Here is a 6792-nt window from a genome sequence, read left to right on the forward strand (position 1 = left end):
ATTCTTTATACTTACTTCTACCTAACTCTGTGCCTACACCTTCTCTTGTATATCTCTCTAATCATTTTGCATTTTATCTATGGTTTTCCTGACATTTTTCTATCAATTTTTCTCATAGTTTTGTTTGCGGCTTTCGATATCCCTTTTTTGAGCACAAGAGAAGAACATTAGAACACAAGGATTATAGCACAAGGAAAGAGCATTATAATCGCTTTATTGTTTCTTTTCAATTGTCAATGAAATCAATGTACTCGAGTCATTCATTGTCCTCTGCTCATTTTATTTGAAATCATCATTGCACAGCACATACTACGGCAGGACAACCCAATCGTTGATCAGTAATGGGTATTCGGGCACTCTCCTCTGCATATAAGGCGGTATTCTGGAAAGATAAAGAAGGGAACGAATTAAAATTTGTGCACAGCATGGACATTTGGCGCGGAGTGCTGGAAAATACCACGGCACGCGATTATTACGTGGTCTTGAGAATGGCGCGACATTGACCCGATTCTCGTGCCGTCTTTTGAAAAATATTTGAAAATAATTCTGGTTGTTTTGATGCTAGTACTTTGAATCCCTTTGCGGACCTTCGGCATGTGGGATTGGTTTGTCGTCGATGTACTTACCCTTTACTCTCCTTGCTTTGTTCTCAACTTACCGCATCTTCAGCATCAGTATTTCAATTCTAAGATTGTTTTACTAAAGTCCTCCATACCTCTATATTCAGTGCTAATTCCCTCGCCACCTTGTAGTATTTCTGCTTTGGGTCTTTCTCAATGTTTTCTTTATACTTGCCACTTGGTCTTCCTCGCGGGATGGATCTTAACTTCAAATTCCTTCCCTTCCTTATCTTTCTAACTCATCCAAGTTGCGTCAAGGTGTGTTTAATATACCCAAAGATCTTGTCTCTACCGAAGAGTTCTCTCCACATCGCCCTCTCATCTCGTATACACGTACTTCCACGTTACTTCTACTTGGCCATTGCCCATTTAATCTTCAGCATTCTCTTCTTCAGCTCCATGCTTCCGAGGCTTTCATTCTTCTTCTTCCTCTTCTACTCTTCTATATACAGGTACTTTCTCATTCCTATCACTTTGTCATTGTCCATTTAATCTTCAGCACCATGTTTCAGAGGCTCCTTCTATTCTATTCTTCTTCGCTAGGCCACTTCTCCATTGTTCCATGTCTCTGATCTGTAGAGAATGTCATTCTCGAAACGAACTTTTTGACAAACTGCTTCCTTGTTTGCAATCTCAGGTGTTCTTTGGACATAGCAGTCACCTCTTCTTCACGAACGCCTTCTTATTTCGAGCTATTCTCCGATTGATGTCGCTCGAGTTTGTTTTCGACGCCCATGGAAAAGGAAGAAATCAACTTGTTCTAGTTTCACCACTCCTCGGATTGTGATATCTACCTTCAGCTTCTCTCTCTCTCTCTCATCCACCCTCAAGGATTATAGTTTCCTTCTTGTTGGTGCTCAGATGATATTCCACGAAGTACTTGGTGAATTGCCATCACCCTTACTTGCAGGTCCTTACGCGTTTCTGGTACAACTCTGATGTCATCTGAGAACCGGAGACTGTTAATTTCTTCACCATTCATTCACCTTGACTCATTTGGCGATCAATTCATGTGCTTTTATGATTTCCTCTCCTAGATATGCGTTGAATATTTCTTGTGAAATATTACATCCTTGTTCAATTCCTTTGTTTATTTTCTCTCTTACTTTCGCCTCGTTTTTCAATAGCTTAGTTCTTGCCTGATTCTTGTCGAGGTGGTGGATTATTTTAATTTCGTTCTATTCGTCCATTCACCGGACTCGGCGGCGGCGGGGTAGCGCCCTATCTGCCTGCCAACTCAGAGATCGCGGGTTCGATTCCCGCCCAGGTGGGTTTTCCTCCACTTAAGGAATAGATGTTTGTAATTGTCTTTAGAGTAACATAGGTGTAACTATAGGGTTAGGTGGAACTATATAGTCTCAATATCGCCCCAATGAAATCGTTTAACAAAATAAAATAAATAAATGCCCAGCATCTTAAGAGATTAATCTTATTTTGCCGGATATGCAACTTGTCTGAATAAAGGAGATGCTGAATTTCACTATCAATTGGCAAATAAACGTCATTATACGTTTACGGAAGCCATACGTGTTTTTTTGGCACTCAATGCACTCATTTTCCATCACCACCTAGGAATATGATAACCATATTTCATCTCAACCATAAGTGCCTGAGAGTGTATGACTTCCCGGTAGTTGATGATGCGTGGAGATTAAAATGATTCTTATGATTGCCACAATATGTCGTTATATTGGTGGGAAGATAGTGGAGGGCAACAGGAATTTGAAGAAAGTGTAGTGGGACACACCCTCTTAGACGGTAATGACCCCACGCGGGTTTCATGCGGCACAGTTGACCCTCGTGTATCGCGTCCACTCTCCGTTTAAGGGTTTGCGAGGAGGTCGTCCTCTGCCAGTCACCAGATAATCGGGCGAACAAATACACGTAGGAGGGTAGGCTGAAAACTAATGCAAACATGCTCGTAGACCACAAACAAACACTCCTGGTGGCATGTGGAAGTAACATTCCCCATCAACACGCATGCGCAGGTTTGAGGTACATACATCCGCTTCTCAAAATACACTCGATGAATGTAACTACCTCAATCCTGCGCATGCGTGTTGTTGGGGAATGTTACTTCCACATGCCAATAGAAGTGCTTCTGAAGTCAATTTTGTTGTTGTGTGTGTCTACGACCATGTGTGCGTTAGTTTTCAGCCTACCCTCGTATGATCATGGGCACCTCACATTTGCGTCGGAAACGTAGTTTCCCGCTTTCAAGCGTTTGAGGGCGTAGTGATCGTGCCTTGGGATTTGCCTCTCACCGCTCGACACCCGTCATGTCATTGGGTACTCACTGTTCCTCGGGTTATGGCAGTTGAACGTCGTGAGCGCGCATTGGTTGGAGAAGAGTCGTTTGTGGCCGAGCCTGTTCACTGCGCACACTGGTTTGTACTCCAACGTGCAGACATTTGGACAGTGAGTCTCGGATGAAGAGCAAGCCAAGACGAGGCAGGTCAGGAGAACTACGAGAAAAGAAAACGGCCGCGTAAATAAAAGATCAGTCGGAGGAAATCGTTGCGAAAGATCGAGGGAAACTTTTTATCTTTCCTTTTTGAGACGAAGTGCATTCACGTGCGGTTGAATATTTAAAGGAAATGAGAATGGTGCTCAATATTATGAATCTAACTGAACGGATTCCGGTCAAATGATTGTGTTTTCTCTTCTATTTTCCATGTGTTATCCTGCCAGGTGCGTGCAGAGTTCACTCTAGACAGATAACATCAAAAATCAAGTTTTTTGTAAAATTTAGTTAAAATGTATGCTTGTAAAATAATTCTAATAATGTAGATCACGGTAAGTAATTTTTTAAATCTTCTTATTTATTTTAAAAATTTATTCCGAACTAGTTTTGAAGCGACAATTTTGACACGTTTCATTTCGGCTGTGTTTATATGAAATTATTTTTAAAATATATCACACGCCGTATAGGGCTTAGTACTGGGTGGCTCTACCATCACCTACTAAACCGACCTTCGGGTTGATTACTGTGTTTATTGTTATATATATTCAACTAAGACTGGATGTATTCTACAAGTATATTAATTATATTTTATTTCTTCCCTGATGTTCATTAGTTCGTAGGAAAAATAGCCGAAATCATTTAGTTTCAAAATATGGTGCTTCAAAACTAGTACACAATAACTTTTAAAAAGGTATAGGAACATTTTAAAGATTACGAAAAACATATTAGATTTCTTAAAAAACTTAAAATTCAACTTGTATGAGTCTACGAAATAAGAAATAATGGTTATTTTCTTGCAGAGCTCGTCATTACTAAATCAATTAAGATGACTCGTGCTGTCACCATCCTACCTCCTTCAGCCAGAATGGGTTGGTGTAGAGAATGGCAATGTCAGGGTTTCTCCGGGGTGAATGGATAGAGTTTATTAATCTAAAAACAACCACAGACTTGTTTTTTTGGGGGTCATTATGAATCGGAATGTAAAATCGTCAGAAGAGCACTGCAAAGTCTTATTTCATAGATGATCGCTGATGACGCTTGTGATTTGGCATGTACCTCCTCAAGTCGAAGGAACTGAAAGGGAAGGAGGATACTCAAATTTGACAAGAAGTTCAATGACAGAGAAAGATTAGAGCCAATGGTCCATTCGCCCTCTTACGCTTATCCTTTCTATGGATCTCGTGCCATGTTCTCGAGATGTGAAAGGCGTAGACAGAACCGATTCAAGTGGCTCTAGTATCCCCGGGTTAAAAATTTTAGATCAATCGGTTTTCAGTCCCATTAACTACGTCAATTAGACTAATATCTACATTATCAGCCTTAGAGCCAAAAACATATTAAATAAATGGAATGGAAGTGTCGTTCCTGTGTTGGAGAATATGTCCCTTTTGAGGAAGATTCATAATATACTTGAAGACTATTTTTAACATCTTTTTCAAACAAGTATGCATACTCGATTGTATGTATTCTCAACAAAGATATTAAAACAAAAGACATTCATCGAACCATAGTATAAATGAGAATAAATATAAATAAAACAAAGGTTATGCCGTTTTCGAGAAAGAGAAAGGCCAAGTCAAACGTTAAAATAGGAGGGCAAAAACTAGAGTATATGGAACAGTTTACGCATCTCGGAAGTGTTTTGGACCAACACGGTCAAAGTAGTAGGGACGTAAGGAGAAGAATTGCGCTAGACAAAGAGGCTTTCACGAGGAGGAGGGAGTTGATGACAGGGACGTTGAGTGAGGATGTTAAGAAAAGACTCGTAAAAACTTTGATATGGGGTGGGACTATGCACGGCGCGGAATCTTGGTCATTGAAGCAGGAGGATAGACGTAGACTGGAGGCTTTTGAAATGTGGTTGTGGAAAAGAATGGAGAAGGTGAAATGGACAGGAAAGAAAACAAACGAGGAAGTACTTGGTATGGTGGGTGAAGAGAGGGGTTTGTTGGGAGAAATCCTATGGAGGTAGGAAAAGTGGATGAAGGGGGAATTGACCGGCAGTGGGATGTTGAAGACTGTTATAGAGGGGAGAATGTTAGGCAAACGAGAAAAGGGCAGGAACAGGATAGGGATGTTGGACGGGATGAAGGGAGGAAGGAAGTACTCAGAGATGAAGAAGGGATTGTTGTAAATGTTGGATGTCACGTTGTGTTTTGTTAGAAGAGACAAGATATTTGTTTCTTAGTTGTGTCCATCCAAAACTTACCTTAACTGGTAGATTACCTATAATAATGAACTATAGTTTAAATGTAAAATTCTAATTCTAAGGTTTATAAGTTGTTAAAAGATTTAAGAAGAGGTAACATATAAGGCTCACGTATAAGATACGGCCAACTATGGAGTACGCCACAAATATATGGTACCCAAAACGAATGGGTCAACTGGTACAAGGGTAGAGTGTGAGACAATGGAAAGTTCATTGAGGTTGGTATTAGAGAAAAACGCAATCATGCATTCTCAAATGAAAGGAGGAAACAATGGATAGACATAGGAAAGGATTCCTATGTTAATGGAGACATAGCTGAGTGTAAGTCATCGCTCGGAGAATACTTCAAATTTATATTCGCTGAACTATTTAAAAATTGAATCAAAGGGTTCAATGATGTAAGGATCAGATGTGTTCAAAAATAACCTTCAACCTTTACTCTTTGTAGCAAGCCTTTCTTAAAGAGGTCTGAAATTAATGATGTAAAGTTTACATTTTCGGCTATTTCGTTTCCCATGGAATAAATAAATCTACAAAGATTAAAAAAGTATTTGTCTTCGCCTCGGTAAACTACCTTATTGGTAACAAAAATGCTCACATACATATACATACATATACATTGAAAATCATCCCGTGTAAGTTTTAAAAAGTATAACGAATGTTTTTCGATGCACTCAAGTTATCTTGGTTTGTGTTTACACACCGTATATTCCTATCTTCAGGTTTATGATAAACAAGCCATTGCAAGCTAACTTACGAATTGTCCAACTGCAAGCGAGGCATTTTGAGTTGATGACATAAACAAATAATATATATTACATCTTAATGCCTGGTTCATTAAAGATTTTCATTTGCAAAATTCAAAGATCACAAAAAATTCCGTAGTAGTTATCCATGCATACAGGTAGATAACCAAACGTGTAATATTTTGGGAAAATATTCGTATGCTGTCCCGTAATTACACGCTGGTCACTGATCACCAGGTTACCTAATTCGATTTGCGGAATCGCAGCTATTTTTACATTACGCGAATTTATTCGATAAGAAATGTTAAACTCTTAACTGTTAGTAGGTGTAGCTTGGTGATTAATTCGTTATAGTTTAGAGTTTCGTCCATTATATTTTGTTATCAAATGTTTAGAAATTGCTATTGAACCACTCACGTAATGAAATCAAAGCGGTCTTCATTGTGTCCGTATTTATCCTCTCCTGTTTCGAGTTTTAAGGAAACTGGCGATGAGACGGTTAGTAGGAGCACTCTTTTATACGAGGATATGTCGCATTAGGCTATCTTGGATATGAGTACGTGCTACGCACGAGCTAATTAAAGCGCTTCTGCAGATTTATAGACGTGCCCAATAGGCGGTCTGATCTAGGCGAAGACACGTTAAAATCTCGAGCCGTGCGTTGAACTCGAATTTTTTCGTCATTCGATCGCGGGTTTGACTCGAAGAATAACTTCGTACTTTAAAGTCACGCTCCAGATAACGAGACTATAC

General features: G+C 39.5%; 1 long non-coding RNA gene across 1 annotated transcript; it reads right to left on the minus strand.

Moving 5' to 3' along the window:
* Positions 1 to 216: 216 nt before the first annotated feature.
* LOC139694360 (uncharacterized) lies at positions 217 to 6528 on the minus strand. Its single transcript, XR_011702123.1, has 3 exons — positions 6457 to 6528; positions 2918 to 3085; positions 217 to 382 (listed from the first exon to the last, which is right to left on the minus strand). It is a non-coding gene; the product is annotated as an uncharacterized lncRNA (long non-coding RNA).
* Between the last annotated feature and the right edge of the window lie 264 nt (positions 6529 to 6792).

This window comes from Hetaerina americana, unplaced genomic scaffold, assembly GCF_022747635.1.
Source record: "Hetaerina americana unplaced genomic scaffold, ioHetAmer1.1.p SCAF_5, whole genome shotgun sequence".
Lineage (NCBI taxonomy): Eukaryota > Metazoa > Arthropoda > Insecta > Odonata > Calopterygidae > Hetaerina > Hetaerina americana.